This window comes from Balaenoptera physalus, assembly GCF_965194825.1.
Source record: "Balaenoptera physalus genome assembly, chromosome: 3".
Lineage (NCBI taxonomy): Eukaryota > Metazoa > Chordata > Mammalia > Artiodactyla > Balaenopteridae > Balaenoptera > Balaenoptera physalus.
The window spans coordinates 14,650,831-14,669,377 of NC_138890.1; the positions used below are offsets into that span (position 1 = coordinate 14,650,831).

General features: G+C 36.4%; 1 pseudogene across 1 annotated transcript; it reads left to right on the forward strand.

Moving 5' to 3' along the window:
• Positions 1–1,179: 1,179 nt before the first annotated feature.
• On the forward strand, positions 1,180–17,916 carry LOC309657041 (centrosomal protein of 78 kDa-like; annotated as a pseudogene). The gene is made up of 7 exons (XR_014268293.1): positions 1,180–1,189; positions 1,858–1,962; positions 4,324–4,498; positions 9,364–9,428; positions 9,719–9,830; positions 13,340–13,475; positions 17,605–17,916. The product of XR_014268293.1 is annotated as a centrosomal protein of 78 kDa-like (transcript).
• The last annotated feature ends 631 nt before the right edge of the window (positions 17,917–18,547 follow it).

The following is an 18,547-nucleotide window of genomic DNA, read 5'->3' on the forward strand; positions in this document are numbered from 1 at the left end:
TGACCAACATCTCTATTTTCATTTCTGTCTGTTCTCACACTTGGCCCCCTGGCCTTTAGTCATCCCCACCTGCAGTATTTACAGTGCCCAGCAGGTGTCAGGCTTGAGTGTCTTTGCACGGATGCTCCTTGTGCAGTTACTGCACCTCCTACTCCAACTGTGCATAGTCTCTTCTTTCTAGATTCTACTTCAGGGTTATCATGAAGCCGTCAGATATAACTTTTTACCTCCATAGGAACCTCTGTGCATAAAGGTTATGGTTCTTTATCTCATGTGATTGAAATTTTGAGTTTATACATGTCCCTCCTTAGTGAAGGCTTTAAGGGCAGGAGTCATTTCTAATCCTTAGCACAGAGCAGATGCTTTTTTTTTTTTTTTTTAGATGCTTTTTAATGATAAAACGTTTAAATCACTCATTTTACAATAATTTTGGTTTAGGTTGTGACAGAAATAAAGTTTACAGAAGTCGTGTTCCTGCAATAAGAAATAAAGATGTGACCTTCCAGTTGTGTAAAGCTCTTAAATGCCGTGCAAGTGCGTCGGGTGCGCTAAGGAACCTGGAGCTAAATGGGCTAGTTCTGAGAGAGAGAGACTTAACTATGTTAACAAAAGTAAGACTTCATTGTGTCCTGCCGATATTTGATAGTTGCTTTTGGGGCAAACTGAACCAATAAAAGTTTAAACTTGTTCTCCCCATTAAAGGGATTGAATAAATCAGCCAGTTTGGTGCACCTGTGTCTTGCGAATTGTCCAATTGGAGATGGAGGTTTAGAAAGTGAGTTTCAGTCTTGTTTAAGTCTCTTCCCATCAGACTGGTCTCGTGATTTCCTACACACCATGTCACTTCCTGTCTACCTTTTCTTAGTTGTTGTTCATGCCTGGATTGTCTTGGTGTTGTTCATGCCTGGATTGTCTCCTGTACCTGCTGAAACCTTGGTCCATTGTCATTTGTACCGTGGAAGTTTGTCATGCTGGATGCTGTCAGAACTAATTTTACTTACGTTTGTGTTAAGCCACAAAACACACATTTTTTTGTATTTTCTGTTTTTTGTGTTTCTTTATATTTTTATGGTTTCTCTTCAAGAAATATTATGGGAAGGGAAATAGCAAGATGTAAAGAGCAAAAAAGTCATCATTCTCTTTAAATTGTTAGAACATGTATCTGCAATCATAATTGTAATGCACTGTGGTATGTGTTAAAATAGGAAATAAATGTAACGTCCCGTAGAAGCAGCAAATTCAGTGGTGTTGGTGAGGGTGTGTCACGGAAGTAATCACAAAGCAGGTGACTGTTGGTTGGGGTCCTGAAACATTAGTGTGTGTTCCCTGTGTCCAGTAGTGGTCTGGAGGGGTCAGGAAGCCTGCCTTTCAATTTGAGGGAACAGAGGGTTTGAGGTCCTCTCTCTTCTATTGCTCTAGTATACTGCATAGCAGCTAATAAAATACTGGGTTTATAGTTGACATTTAAATCGCTGATTGGTAATCAAGATTGGGATGTATCATTGGAAATTAAAATAGGAAGAGTCTTATGCTTTTTAGGTGTTTCTTTTTTTTCCTATGTCTCAAAAGGTATGTAGTATTTTACTGAGTGGTTGGGAATAAAGTTTGCAGTATTCAGTGTATTCAGTTTTAGTATCTAAATAGAATTAAACTGTTGCTGTAAACTGGAATAACACTTTGTTACTGACAAGTTTTAGAATGCATCAGTTCGTCAATTACCTGTTTGGGAAGATTGTAGTTAATGATTTTAAGACTGTGGCTATAAACCTCCAATTGACTCAAGAAAAGCAAATAAGTCAAGATTTACAAATGTATAGGCTCTTCATCTTGTGTGTGTGGTTTTTTTTTTCCTTTTAGTTATTTGTCAAGGTATAAAGAACTCTTATCACTCTTAAGACAGTACACTTCACGGGGTGTAATCTGACATGGCAGGGAGCAGATCACATGGCCAAGATCTTAAAGGTGATTTTATGTTTAAACTTTCATGAAAACATATGTCATTGAAGCACATTAATACATTGACCCAGATGGCAGTTAATTTTTGTCTTTTGATACATGTGAGTGCAGCTTTCGTTTTGTTGACAGAATGTGACCAGTTTTTAGTTTGGGATTCTACCATTTAGTAAAGATAGTCCACTTAATTTTAGAAATAAGAGATTTAATATATAATACATAATAATACTTTTATGTATTTTTAGTTACTGAAAACGTTGATTGTGATACTGTGAAGAAACTATGCCATTATAGTCTTCAAGACTTAAGTAAATCAACTGTTTATTAGCTGCTGTAGTTTATAAACTAATAAAAATCACTACATCAGCGATTTGTAAATACAGTTTTTAAAATAATGCCTTAATAACTTTACAGTGGTTATAATTACTGTATTTAGGCCTAAAGTTATTTAATAATTTGACATGAAGCCTTTTTAATAGTTTGGTGATACAGATCAAGGATAGGTAAACTATGGCTGGTGGGCCAGATCCAGCCTGTCGCCTGGTTTTGTAAAGAAAGTTTTTTTTGGAACATAGGTGCACCCATTGTTTACATGGTAGTCGTGGCTACTTTCACCCTATGCCAGTGGGGTAGGGTAGTTGTAACAGAAACTGTATAGCCCACAAAGCTGGAAATGTTTAAATTTAGATTTTAAAAACTGAAAAATTCTTTGAGCCTATATAGGGCAAGTCCATTGACCCCTGGGGTAGAAAACAGTCAAGAACTTGGGTGCCTAAGCCAAATGGCCTAGGTTCAAATGCCCTTTCTCCCATTTCATAGCTAGTTACCATGGACAAATCACTTAACGTCTGTGCCTCATTATGAGGTTTAAATGAACTCATTTATATAAATAGTGCCTGGCACATACTAAGCACTGTGTAAGTGATTGCTGTTATTTCTGCTTGGAGCGTTTATAAGTTATTGTTAATAGAAAAATGACACTAATGATTTTACTTTTAGAGTGTCAAAGGCACTTTGAGTCTTTTATTTTTTCAAGAATGTAACAAGACTTTTTTCATTTAAAGTCAGTGTTCCCTGTTACCAAAATTTATTTTATGATATAAAGAATTGAATGTCTTGGGGCTTCCCTGGTGGCGCAGTGGTTGAGAATCTGCCTGCTAATGCAGGGGACACAGGTTCGAGCCCTGGTCTGGGAAGATCCCACATGCCGCGGAGCAACTAGGCCCGTGAGCCACAACTACCGAGCCTGCACGTCTGGAGCCTGTGCTCCGCAACAAGAGAGGCCACGATAGTGAGAGGCCATGATAGTGAGAGGCCCACGCACCGCGATGAAGAGTGGCCCCCGCTTGCCACAACTAGAGAAAGCCCTCGCACAGAAACGAAGCCCCAACATAGCCAAAAATAAATAAATAAATAAATAAATTTAAAAAAAGAAAAGGAAAAAAAAAAAGAATTGAATGTCTTTAAGACAATACTTGTGGTTAAATGTCAAACCATTATTTTCCCAAGGTGCATCCAACTGGCTCTGCATAGTCCAGGCCTCTAAAGCTTGTGTGCATACCCTAGGTAGCATGTGAGATCCATTTTGTAAATATAGTTTTTAAAATAATGCCTGGGACTTCCCTGGCAGTCCAGCAGTTAAGACTGTGCGCTCCCAATGCAGGGGGCCTGGGTTCGATCCCTGCTCAAGGAACTAGATCCCACATACATGCCGTAACTAAGAGCCCACATGCCACAACTAAAATATCCGGCATGCCGCAACTAAAGACTCGGCACAGCCAAACGAACAAACAAACAAACAAATAAATATTTTTAAAAAATAAATAAAATAATGCCTTAGGAGTTAGGAAAAGAAAATATTAGAACCTATTTACCTTTGTATCATTTAAAAAATATCTGTGTAGTTTATAATGTACATAAATTATATGTATAGAACTTCATGTATATAATTTGTTAATAAATAAGATGCATATTAAAAAGTTTTCTTATGGGTTGCCCAGTCAGGTGTTTGGAGACCATTGGAGGACAGAATGATGACATTTAGAGCCTCAGCAACGATAGAATTTAGAACCAGTCCCCTGACTTAGAAGATAAGGAAAAGAATTCATAGACTGTAATTGAGTTGTCCAACTTTACATAACTGTTCAAAAGCAGGTCATCCAGTGGCTGGAATCTAATCACTGACCGACTAGAATCTGGGTCACTGGACTCGTAAAGCAGAACTGACTGTTTAATTTCTCAGGTTGATTCCCCTGCCATATATGCTTGATATGTGTGTGTATAAATCTGTGACATAATAAGCCATACTCAGTAGGCACACCCTGTTTCCTTATTCAAGCACCGTAATTTCATCCCATTAAATCTTTGAAGTATCAGACTACCAGAAGGCATGAAGCAACCTGGGCTGAGAGTCTTCGTTCCAGGAGACCTGAGCTTGACTGTATGGCTGGTTTGAGGCGCATCACTCTGAACTGCAGCACGCTCATTGGTGACCTGGGTGCAAGTGCTTTGGCAGAATCTCTTAGTGAGGATTTATGGCTTAGAGGTAAATTCTAAAATTGAAAGTATTGAATTTTTAATATGAGATATGCTTAGCTTTTGGCATGATACTGTTGTGATAGGATTTATTTTTAAAGCCTCATTTTTCTGTTAGCTTTTATGTTGCTTTTAAACTTTCTCTAAGAGTTGCATATATTCTTTTTTTTTTTTAAACTAATATAGTCTCTAAAGGCATTTATTTATTTATTTATTTATTTTTATTTATTTATTTTTGGCTGTGTTGGGTCTTCGTTTCTGTGCGAGGGCTTCCTCTAGTTGTGGCAAGCGGGGGCCACTCTTCATCACGGTGCGCGGGCCTCTCACCATAGTGGCCTCTCTCGCTGCGGAGCACAGGCTCCAGACGCGCAGGCTCAGCAATTGTGGCTCACGGGCCCAGTCGCTCCGCGGCATGTGGGATCTTCCCAGACCAGGGCTCGAACCCGTGTCCCCTGCATTGGCAGGCAGACTCTCAACCACTGCGCCACCAGGGAAGCCAGCATATATTCTTTATAGAAAATACAGAGTAACAAGAGAAAAATTACCTGTCATCTTAATACCCAGACATAATCACTGTTCATTTTGGTGCATACACTTTCAGTCTTTTATTTTTCTATAAATATATTTGTACACTTACTGATTACAGAAATAGAATTGTAGTATACTTGCTGTTTCATATTCCTGCTTTTTTCGCTTAATGATGTATCATGTAGTATTCCATCGTATTGATGTCCCATAGTTTAATCAGTACTTTGCAATTAGATTTAGACAGTTTGCTTTTCCCTGTCAGAAACAATGTGAATACGGTGTATATACATCTGTGTGTCCATTGGGATTACCTCTGTAGAATAAGGTACTAGAAGTGGAATGGCTAAGTGTGACATATTTTTAAGACTTTTCATACACATTGCCAAATTACCACCCAGAAATGCTATGCCAATTTGTAGTCCACCCCAACAGTGGATGTGAAGCCTGCCTCACACAAACACTGGCTTGTAGCACTTTCAAAAAACTGTAAAACTACAAAAATGAGTACCTCTGCCTTTTTCATGCAAGTGGGATTACTCCAAATTTTATAACTTTTTTCCGTTAATTTAGTATGAGCATTTTAGCAAGTCAGTAAATTTGCATCTACTGCATCATTTTTTGGGACTGTTCAGTGTTCCATTATATGAATATGCCACAGTACACATAGCTTATCCATTCTTGTATATAAGCTATGTCCAGTTTTTCAGTTACAAATAATACTCTGATATATATCCTTACCTATATCTCTGACTATTCCTTTTGGTTAAATTCTTAGGGAGTCATTGGATCAAAAAGGTATACACATTTTAAAGGCTTTTATTACAGAATAAAAGCCTTTAAAAGCCTTGGTTTAATCTGATAGGAGAATAACCACAGTTTGTTTTATTTTGTATTCATTTGATTTACTCGTGAGGTTTACTGGATGTTTGTATTAATTTGGCTAGTTGGTTAATTACACCCTGTGTCCATTCTTCTGTAGTGAGAGTTTGTAAGGGTTGTATCATATCCTGTCAGATCCATATGTCTGACTTGCTATTTCTGTGTGTTGTGGGGTGTTGAAAGACTCCAGTTATTTTAATGTGATGGTCCACACAACACTTAAAAAGATGACTCATGATAGTTTCCTTTCATGTAATATTTTTTAATACCTGTGCTTTTGTGATGATCCCTTTGGTTTAAATGAGTAGGTCGTTCAGCGCCAGAACTACTAGAATTCATGATCATTTGTTCTAGTTTTTGTCTGACCTGTTACTCAGAGAGTTCTTGACCATCATACTTTCATGATAGGTTTTTAGTATGTAGTCTCTATTCATACATTCTTTGAATTTGTTATTATGTGTATCCTCTTAGACTTGTCTTTTTTGCTCTAAAACTAACAGTCGTTACATTTCTTCTATTTTATTTTGTTTTCCCCTTTTAACTAGTTTCAAGTGTGATTTGAAGCTCAAGATCATGATCAAAAGAATGTAGTGCATTTCTGAGCTCCACCAGTTTTTGCTTGTGAGGTTTACACTGCCACTGCCACCCTTGCTAATTCTGAACTGAGATTCATTTTGTGATGTTTTTTGCTCATAGGTTATATATAGTTATTCTTCAGTTCTGTAATTGTAAAATATGTTGGATGATTTATTGGTGCTAAAGGCAGGGTTATCATTGCACATCCAAGAAGAGGTTTGTTTTGTTTTGTTTTTTTCTTTATTGGAGTATAATTGCTTTACAATGGTGTGTTAGTTTCTGCTTTGTAACATAATGAACCAGCTATACATTTATATATACCATATCTCCTCCCTCTTGCGTCTCCCTCCTACCCTCCCTATCCCACCCCTCTAGGTGTTCACAAAGAACCGAGCTGATCTCCCTGTGCTATGCGGCTGCTTCCCACTAGCTATCTATTTTACATTTGGTAGTGTATATATGTCCATGCCACTCTCTCACTTCGTCCCAGCTTCCCCTTCCCCCTCCCCGTGTCCTCAAGTCCATTCTCTATGTCTGCGTATTTATTCCTGTCCTGCCCCTGGGTTCTTCATAACCATTTTTTTAAAAAAAATTCTGTATATATGTGTTAGCATACGGTATTTCTTTTTCTCTTTCTGACTTACTTCACTCTGTATGACAGACTCTAGGTCCATCCGCCTCACTAAAAATAACTCAATTTTGTTTCTTTTTATGGCTGAGTAATATTCCATTGTATATATATGTGCCACATCTTCTTTATCCATTCATCTGTCGATGGACACGTAGGTTGCTTCCATGTCCTGGCTATTGTAAATAGAGCTGCAATGAACATTCCAAGAAGAGGTTTTTAAATTGGATTATGCATTATGTGTGTACGTATATGTTTCTGTTTTTCTCCGTACCCAAAATTACAAACCTGCCATGGCTGGTCTTGTGCAGGCCTCTTCCACATGTGAGAAAATGAGAGTTGTCTATATGTTAAATCTGTATAGAGTTAGCAAGTGACCTTTTGTCTTTCATCGAAAGCACTTGACCTGCAGCAGTGTGGCCTCACCAGTGAAGGAGCAAAGGCTTTACTAAAGACCCTTGAAACCAGCAGAACTCTGGTCGTTTTGGATATAAGAAAAAATCCACTTGTTGATATGTGGTCACGTTTTTTTTTAATTGATAAACACATAGCAAAACAAAAATAATTTGTTCACGTATTGACAATTTTTAAAACTTAATGTGTTGAACTTTCCTCATCATATACAGTTAGCCCTTGAACAACGTGGGGGTCAGGGGTGCCGACCCCTACGCAGTTGAAAATCTGGGTATAAGTTTATAGTCAGTGGTTCCGCATCTGTGGATTCAACCAACCTTGGCTCGTGTAGGACGATAGTACGTATTTATTGAAAAATATCCGTGTGTCAATGGACCCGTGAGGTTCCAACCCATGTTGTTCAAGCGTCAACTGTACTTTTATAATGTTGCACTTCCCTTATGTTTTTAGCAGATAATGTACTAATTAAAGTGAGTTATACCTTTAAATTGTTCTTATCTCTACTCTGAATAGAGGTGAACCTAGATACTAAGCCTGCTTCTACCAAGAGCATTATTTCCTTCTTGTGCAACCTGTGAATTCTTGCAAGGAGTACTTTATTCATTTGTCAGTTCCACAAGTAATTTTTTAAGTATCTTCTGTGTGCCAGATACGGGTTTAGGCACTAGGGATAAAGCAGTGAACCAGACAGACAAAAGTCTTGCCCTCGTGGAGCTTACATTCTAGTGAAGGAGTTCAGATAGAAATGAGTAAACAGATAAGTAATATAATTTTAGATAGTAGGAAGTGCAGAAATATCGTAATGTAACGAGAGTGAGGAGGGGCAGGTAGGACTACATTGGATAGGTTTGTTAGGGGACAGCTTCACTGGAGAAGTGGCATTTGAACGGAGACCTGAATGAAGAGAGGAGCAAGCCATGGAAGATCTGGGGTAAGCACATTCCAGGACAAGGAGGCAATGTGTATGCAGGCATGTAGGTGGGTAGAGTATTTAAGGAAAAGCAAGGAGGCCAACATGGCCAGAGTACTGAGTGAAGAAGAGTGTGGTATGACATGCAGCCAAGGAGCTAGCCAGGGGTCTGATCTTGTAAAGTCTTGAAGGCCAGAGTAAAGATGTGGATTATTCTAAATGAGTAGAGGGTTTTGAACTGGAAAAAGGCATGATCCAAATAGTATCTGAATAAGGTGACCTGGTATAGAGAATAGACTTGGGAGGATAAAAAAGAGAAACAGGGAGACCAGTTAGGAGACTATCACAGTGGTCCAAATAAGAGATGTTTATGGCTTTGCTTAGGCTGGAAGTTTGGAGCAAGTGAAAAGTGGTTGAATTCAGGCTGTGATTTGAGGGTGTAGCTAACAAGACTTGCAGATAGATTAGAGGTGAGGTGTGAAGGAAATAGTAACAAGGAGACAAGTCGTTGATGATTATGTGTGCAACTGGGTGGTATCACTTAGAAGAAGGGAGCTGATGGGAGGAGCAGCTTTTGAGGGAATATCAGGACTTTGGTTTGATATCTTAGATACCCATTTAGGTATCTAAGTGTCTGGACAGTGCTCAGACTGTACTTTGTATCCAAAGGTATCCAAAGCCACTTTAGATGCAAAATATTTAAAGTTGACCTTTGCTGCGGCCAAAATAGTAGCCACTGGGGGCAGTCTGCAAGATGGCATCTTAGGTTTTTGAGGAAGAAGTTAGAATACACAAAGGGGGAAATAAGTGTATACTTACGTAATATAGATTTCATATTTAATTTTATGGGAAAAGCAATAATTAGTTGGCTTTTGGTTTTAAATGGAAATAGCCACTCATTGGGAAATAATTACTCTAGTTTCAATTTATTTTACTTTAGATCATTCTGTGATGAAAGCAGTTATCAATAAAGGTCTCCAGAATGGAAGGAGTGCCAAGTCAGAGGTATGTAACATGTTTTAGTTCTCTCAGAAGAATTTCTCTTTAATGGCTTGTTTTTCTTTCTTTCTTAAAAGAAAATTATCAAGGTACTTTCTACCATCTTAAAACTAAGTTTTTAGTCAAATGAAATGGCTTTTCTGTTTTTGAAAATGTCGTGTGATGCTTTAATTTAGGTTCCCAGAAATGCAGATTGAAAACCTTTTATTAACTTAAAGTATCTTATTTTCCAATTAAGATCAAACCTTCATAAATTACCTGTAGCTTAAATGGCATATTTATCATTTCTCTCTCAGTACCAGCGGATAACTTCTCCATCAGTGAAGGAACCATCCAAAGCTGCTAGACAGAAAAAGAGAACTATAATTCTGGGAAGTGGTCGAAAAGGAAAAGCTACTATTAGAATTGGTAACTCTTTTTTTTAACGCTACTAGAACTTATACCCCTTATGTTTTCCAGTGTGCTAAAATTAAAACAGCCAATATTAACCACATGCATATTAGGAGGCCTATAATTATTTTGATACTTATGAGAATTTATAGAATACAGATATAATAAATGAATTTAAAGAGATGTTAATATTAACCAACATTATTGTCTGGATTTCATAAAAAGTTTGTTATTTTGAAAATATTTCCTGGTTGATGATTACTTCTAATACTTTGCAATTGAAATTTGGGGTGCACTTTGATGATAATTTTAGTAGTGGTGCTTTTGAGGGATGATTTTGTTTTTTTATATGAAGAATTACCTTTTGTGCTATAGGAAGCAAAATTTCTTCCCAGTTCCAACCTTCCCATTGTTCCCTGCTTCTTTCTTAGAAATTCTTGCTGAAATTTTTGAGTCAGGCAATATCTTGTTTCTCTCAATGATTAAAAAAAAGTTGAAATATGTATTATCCTTATAAAAGATTTCTACAGACAAGTTTATTGACCTAGATGGAACATTTTAGAAAAACATTTTCTAAATGTTTACTGTAATGTATATTTAATTTTCCAAATGATAGTTAACCCAGGATTTTACAACTAAGCCTATAATTTTGTTACCAAATGTAATAAAAAGCTTTTAAAACCCTTTAACAATCAATGGTATAAGTTTCATGTTCTCCTGAATATACAAATTTGCTATAATTCACTTCTGATAATGTTTGTATTGTTTCTAAGAGACCTTAACTTTTAATTTTCTGGAACATATTATCGTTAGTCACAAATAGTCTTTTCCTTTTTTGGTGATAAGAATGAAGAGCAGGAGCAGCACTTGTTAAACCAAATCTAATATGAAACTGACTCTTCCTTGTGAGTAAATTTGAATTTTGAAACAGTAAAACAATAAGGTTTAATATAAAGCAAAATAATTTTTTTATATTTACGATCTGCCAATTTCCCAGAAAAAGTTTTGTGGTGACTTTAGTTATATACCATATACATTAAAATCACCAATGGACAACACATCTTTTATTCAGGTGCCATCTGAAAATTTTAAAAATTTGTTGACTTAATATCACTGAACTGTCCACTTTAAAATGGTTAAAATGATAAATTTTCTGTTTTGTGTATTTTACCACAATTTTTAAAAAATGTGTTGTTTGAAGATTTTTAGGTGTTTTAAAGGTATTGTATTAGCATAACAATGAAACATTTAAAAGATCACCTGTAATCTCATTATCCTATCAAGCAATATTTACATTTTCATTTTCTCTTCCTGTTATCTACAAACATAATTCCACATAGCTTCAATATAATTAGCCATTCTTATCTTTTCATATTAAATTTAAATTTTATGATTCATAGTTAAACTTTTTAACATTGTATTCACAAGGTTTCATTGAGTTGGTCAATTTTTCATATTGGTGAAATATTGGATATAACCTATAATAAACTATTGTAAACATCTTCATAGATACAGCTTTTTTTTTTTCCTACTTAAAGATGTATGTTTTTGATTCTCTGTTAATCTACTTGCTTGGGCAATAGTGTATTAAATAGAAGTCGTTAAGAGTGTTTATTAAGTCAAAAAAAAGCTTATGATTTGTCTGCCAATTGTTATTTCAAGACAGTGATATTTTAACAATCAAATAGTACATACAAAGAAGTTAAGATTTGAGATATCACACTAATTACATATTATCATTAAAAATTTATATCATATGTAAAGCATTCTTAAAATAGCTAAGTTGACTTTTTCTATAATATTAGAAATGGAAATATATATAAATAAAACATGTATATGTAAAACATATTAGGAATTCTATAATATTAGTACCTGGTGGTATATAATAGGGCATCATGGAATGAGAATAAAACAATTAAAATTTTTTGTTTTATTTAGCGTGATTAAACAAGGTGGAAATGTAACTGAAGTATACAAGCTCATTGAGCTATTTTAAGAGTAATTTTATTTCTAGGGCTTTTTTTTGTATTTGCCTCAGTTATTTGGAGACATAGAGGTAAGCCCAATCAATATCTGGGTATACACTTAGATCCAGGTGAGTATAGGGGTGAAATAATGGTGTGAATTGTGTCACATTTATGTTGTAATTATGTATGCCTAAAAAAAAATGGGAACTTTTATTAGAAAATTTTTTATATTCTAACAAGAAAAGTGTAATTAAAAAAATTTTTAATACAAATATATTTGCATTAGTTTCTGAAAGTAAAGGAAGGGTATACACATACAAACCACATGCATACAAACATTTTTTTTTGAGGGTAATTAAGTTAAAAAACACAATAAAATAGCACAAAATGAACTGAGCTCCTATATATTTTTAAGAGGCATGTAAATCACACAGGTTCATGTGGTGATTATCAATAAGCTACACTCTATGAAATATTTATCCTATATTACCACATACACTCTATTTTACACTCCATCCTAATGCTGCTAAAATGTAGTAGAAAGCAGCAGCAAAGCACAGGGAGATCGGCTCGGTGCTTTGCGATGACCTATAGGGGTGGGATAGGGAGGGTGGGAGGGAGGCTCAAGAGGGAGGGGATATGGGGACATGTGTATGCATATGGCTGATTTGCTTTGTTGTGCAACAGAAACTAACGCAGAATTGTGAAGCAATTATACTCCAATAAAGATCTATTAAAATAAATAAATAAAATAACATAAAATATAGTAGATTTGAAGGATAAATATAACCATTTTAACCTATGATTTTTTTTTTCAGGAAATTCAGATTTAATATTTAAATGTGAATTTTAATATATGGCTTGTTCTAAATAAAATATTAACACGTAGGTCTAGTTTTTGCAACCAAATATTTCATATAAAGATACTTGCCTCTTTACTACTGAAATATAGGATAAGTCTCCACATTTCACTCTTTTATCCAGTGGGTTTCATTTGTGTTTTTTTGTGTGTTTTCTATATGAAATCAAAGGAAAAGTGAAGGTTGACAGGCTTATAGGAGAGTAACATTGACTCACCTACCACCCAGCAACTTTCAGTCTTATAACTTTTATTGTTTTTACATAGAAAAATTCATCTTAAATTGAAATTTTGGTCTAATTCTGAAGATTCTGTTTGGCAAAAGTCATGGGTGTATCTGTGTTTCTCTGTCCTTGAGATTCAGAAATGCCAAAGGTGTTCAAAGATTCAATAAACTCGAGGGTTTCTGCATGATACATAAAATGGATCATACTTTGGGATTTTTTAAAAATTTATTTTTGCATTTCTGCACATCTCAATACTTTTGTTTTAGTTAAAATAACTTGTTACTGTAGAGAACTTACATTTTTTTAAAATGCTGGCTTATGTAAAACCTTTGTACAAAACGATCCTCTTTTTAATGGCCTTGGCATCATTGTCAAGTGCCTGTTTGATTCCTTTCAAAGTGTACACGTGTGACAGTTGCTTTGTAGACCTTTGGTGCATCTTGATTCCTTCTTTTCATGCTTTCTCAAACATAGGCTTGGCCACAAAGAAACCTGTAAGTAATGGAAGGAAACACTCTGCTGGTAAAGAATGTTATGCTCCTGAACCTCTACCACCTGGTGTGTCTGGTTTCCTGCCGTGGCGTACTGCAGAAAGTGCAAAAAGCAACAGGTAACGTGTTTGCATTCCCTGTCTTTTTCAGTCGTTCAGAATTCTTTATTTTGGAACTTCCATTACGTGGGCGGTCTCTGGTGCTTTCTATAGAGGAAAAAAGATAACTCACACATGGCTTCTGCCTAATGAGCCCCTAAGGAAGAAAAACAAAAAGTAGTTGGGAGTGTCAGGTTGTTTCTCAAGTGTCACAACAGAGGTAACCCCGTGGGAGTCTTGAGGAGACTAAAATTATCACCAATTGTGCAGGTGAAAAAAGTTTCACTAAAGGCAGGTGTAGTTGAGCCAAGCCCTACAGCACAGAAGTAGGAATTCGGATATGTACGAATGGGAAAAAAGACATTTTAGGCATGGGAAATAGTTTAATGCAGAATGGATGAGAAATATGCATTAGACCTATTCTAAATCAACTGGCTTATTAACTCAGTAAATCAGATTTAGTGAGTCAAACTAGCTTTACCTGATTACTTATCCAGGGGATAGCTGTTCATAGTAATTTTTGTCATAGAACTGTAAATAAAATTGTTGAACTATAGCTTTAGACTTGCTAAGTGAAATAGATTGCTCTAGATGATTTTCAAGTGACTTACTTGGTAGTATTCGTGAAATTGGGGGTTAACAATTGCTTAAGAAAACAAGAGAATTGATTTTAAATAGTACTTGATATTGTAGGTGTTTTCCTTCTCTTGTGTTTCTTGCCTAGAGAAGTTCCTTTAGCATTTGTTGTAAAGCTGGTTTGGTGGTGCTGAACTCTCTCAGCTTTTGCTTGTCTGTAAAGGTTTTAATTTCTCCATCACATCTGAATGAGATCCTTGCTGGGTAGAGTAATCTTGGCTGTAGGTTTTTCTCCTTCATCACTTTAAGTATATCCTGCCACTCCCTTCTGGCTTGCAGAGTTTCTGCTGAAAGATCAGATGTTAACCTTATGGGGATTCCCTTGTGTGTTATTTGTTGTTTTTCCCTTGCTGCTTTTAATATGTTTTCCTTATATTTAATTTTTGACAGTTTGATTAATATGTATCTTGGCGTGTTTCTCCTTGGGTTTATCCTGTATGGGACTCTCTGTGCTTCCAGGACTTGATTAACTATTTCCTTTCCCATATTAGGAAAGTTTTCAACTATAATCTCTTCAAATATTTTCTCAGTCCCTTTCTTTTTCTCTTCTTCTTCTGGGACCCCTATAATTCGAATGTTGGTGCGTTTAATGTTGTCCCAGAGGTCTCTGAGACTGTCCTCAGTTCTTTTCATTCTTTTTTCTTTATCCTGCTCTGCAGTAGTTATTTCCACCATTTTATCTTCCAGGTCACTTATCCTTTCTTCTGCCTCAGTTATTCTGCTATTGATCCCATCTAGAGTATTTTTAATTTCATTTATTGTGTTTTTCATCGTTGCTTCGTTCCTCTTTAGTTCCTCTACGTCCTTGTTAAATGTTTCCTGCATTTTGTCTATTCTGTTTCCAAGATTTTGGATCATCCTTACTATCATTATTCTGAATTCTTTTTCAGGTAGACTACCTATTTCCTCTTCATTTGTTAGGTCTGGTGTGTTTTGACCCTGCTCCTTCATCTACTGTGTGTTTTTCTGTCGTCTCATTTTGCTTATCTTACTGTGTTTGGGGTCTCCTTTTCACAGGCTGCAGGTTCGTAGTTCCCGTTGTTTTTGGTATCTGTCCCCAGTGGCTAAGGTTGGTTCAGTGGGTTGTGTAGGCTTCCTGGTGGAGGGAACTAGTGCCTGAGTTCTGGTGGATGAGGGTGGATCTTGTCTTTCTGGTGGGCACGTCCACGTCTGGTGGTGTATTTTGGGGTGTCTGTGGCCTTATTATGATTTTAGGCAGCCTCTCTGCTAATGGATGGGTCTGTGTTCCTGTCTTGCTAGTTGTTTGGCATAGGGTGTCCCGCACTGTAGCTTGCTGGTCATTGAGTGAAGCTGGGTCTTGATGTTGAGATGGAGATCGCTGAGAGATTTTTGCCGTTTGGTATTACGTGGAGCTGGGAGGTCTCTTGTGGACCAGTGTCCTGAAGTTGGCTCTCCCACCTCAGAGGCACAGCCCTGATGCCTGGCTGGAGCACCAAGAGCCTTTCATCCACACGGCCAAGTACGTGGGGAGTTTCTTGCCTTTTGGGAGGTCTGACGTCTTCTGCCAGCGTTCAGTGGGTGTTCTGTAGGAGCAGTTCCACGTGTAGATGTATTTCTACTGTATCTGTGGGAAGGAAGGTGATCTCCGCATCTTACTCTTCTGCCATCTTCTCCCTCGATCCCTCCAAGATAATAAAACCTTTTTTTCTTTTGTAACAGGAAGGCTGACATAAGTCAATTCAGTCTATCCTATAATTTTTGTATCTTTCACTGACGACTAAATGTTTTACCATATTGATACCATTTATAGGTTTTTGCTTTTGAATATTCTAGCCCCAGTTCTTGGGCTTTATGAATAAGTGAAATTTTGTATAAAATTGAAACAGTCAAGAGCTCTTGTGAAGTAAGAGAGTTGAACAGCATGTGTTTCTACACCCATTAAAATACCCACTTATATTTTTAGCTCAGTGACAGTTTTACCACAAATGCTGTGACATAGTCAAAATATTAAAATAAAGCTAAGTTATGAGTCTGGAGTTAACGTCTTCAAGATAATGAAATAAGTGGTATGTCAGGGAAAAGAGTTTGTACTTGGAATGATCAATTTATTCCAGTGGTTAATCATCATGTGCAGAAGGGCCTCATGAGGCATGAGCATAGGAGTTAAATGATCCCACAGGCACCAAGGAGAGCTCATTTTGCTGTTCTACTACTTCAAATTAATGAATACACTATTATCCTCCCACTCCCAATACACTTGTAAACACAGACACAATGTGTTTAATGATAGGCAAATGGCCCATGCATTGTGCGTGAAGAATGGCATCTATCTGATCCCAGAGAAACCTAAAACTTTTCCTCAAAGTTTCTCTTTGATTGCACTGTTGTCAAGTTCCCCTTAAGTGAACCTGGGGCTTCATTAATGTGCAGAATGCAGGGAGAGCTGAGTTAGAAGCCCAAGGGATGTTTAAACAAGCTCTTCTCCTGGGATCCAAACTACAGAGGCAAGTGCTTGTAATTTTCTCTATTTAATTATAACTTTTTATTGTTACATTGTAGTGCTCTAACAAGTCCCTTGACATGTCCAGGGCAGGGGTTTAACTGGCAGGGCTCCCAGCTCCAGGAAGTTGTTAAGTAAAGAAAACAAGTCTGCTTTAAAGCCTTTTTTTTCCCTCATGTTCTATGAGAGTTAATTTAAATCTTTGTTCAGCCCCTATGCTTTTAAACTGACCTATTTTTAATAAATAGTCTCCCTGGGACACCAGGTAATTATTAAGTTAGAGAAATCAAACCACCACAAGGGAACTCTCTGTGAAACATCTCTATCAAAACAAAGCCATCACACTTTGAATTCAAATTATTTGGTAATTCTGATGCTTTTTATTTGGTCTCAAGCAAAAGTTCTTTGTTGTTGTTGTTGTTTTATCACATGCTCCCTAATTCACCTTTGAAAAACAGAATATATCACTGAGTTTTCCGTTAATAGAGAAGCTTCAGGAGAAAAGATACTAACACTTACCAACCCAACCAGCACTAGAAAGCCAATTTTGTTTTTATAAACTACTCAAAACGCCACTCCTCTTTCATATCCTCTAACTACACACTACCTTAAAATAAAACAACAAAAAAAAATGGTTATTAGACATAGACTAAAATATTTAAATAACTGATTACTTGTCATATCATGAATAAAACTGGAATTTAACAACTGGCCAATCAGTACACATGAAGAGTTATGTATGTAACTTTTTAAGAGTTGCAACACAAAATGTTCCTTGTGGATATTGAAAGTCTCATCTAGGGGTTTCTAAGTTTCCACTCTTTTATAGAAGCCACTATCCTCTTTTGTCCTTATATGTTTCTTTTGAAACATTTATATATATTTAACAATCTTATATGTATGTGTGTGTAAATATATATATATATTTTTTATATGCATTTTCAAGATTATAATTAGAAGTGAAACAACTATTCCTTATTTGGATAGCTTTCGTGTATAGAGTTTCAATATTTTTAACTGAAATTTGATAGTTACAATTGCCCTTCTTTTTAGGTACATATCAGCAAGTGCCCTTCTGAGATCTGTTTTCCATCGTGTATTTTTTCTTATTTCTTATTTATAAAATGTGATATTGCCTCCCCAACCATACTGCTTACTTGTCTCCACCTGGTCTAAGCTGTTCCATAAAGCAGATCTTATTGATACATGAGATCTTACGTCATTAGAAGTAAAGAGCACAGATTTAAAAGGAGCCATTATGAAGAGATAGGCAAAGGCCAAGGGGCCTTTCTTGCCTCACACCATTTGAAATTATTCAGGACAGGATATACAGGAATATAAGTTTACATTTTAATATTTATTTGTAGATTTATATATAAAAAATTTATATATAAATTAATGTCTATACATTTATATATTATATATTTATATATTTGCTCATATATGTTTTATCGGTTTACACATAGAATTAAGGTCACATGACACTGGATGGTGTTTGATGATAGAGGTATGTATGTACGGCTGGAGTCCTACTCCTGCAGACGATTGATTCAACTGGAACCCCAGAAACTCACGTGAGGCCAGACCGAGTGCATGTGAGGGTGAAGAAGGGCCTGGGAACCAGTGGAAAAATGATGAAAGGAAGCACTTTGCTGAATTCCTGATTAATTAGTAAGTCACGTGTTGTCAGGCAACTCCATAGCTATCATATCTCATGGTCTCAAGCATACTTCCCAATGACTAAAATAATCACGTATGATTATAATCTCAGAAAAAGATTACGCACGTGAAAAATAGATTCTCAAGCCTTTTAGTGAAGATTCAGTGTGCTCACCTATGAGAGATCCCAAATGAAGGAAATGTTACTGGAGCCTCTCCAGATTCTTGGACAGCGATACCATAGAAGTGAATATCACTCCCACAAGACTCTTAGGAAAGCAAAGCTTTTTATTGAAAGAGATAGCTTGTGCGCAAGGGAGAAGGCAGAAAAAGGTGC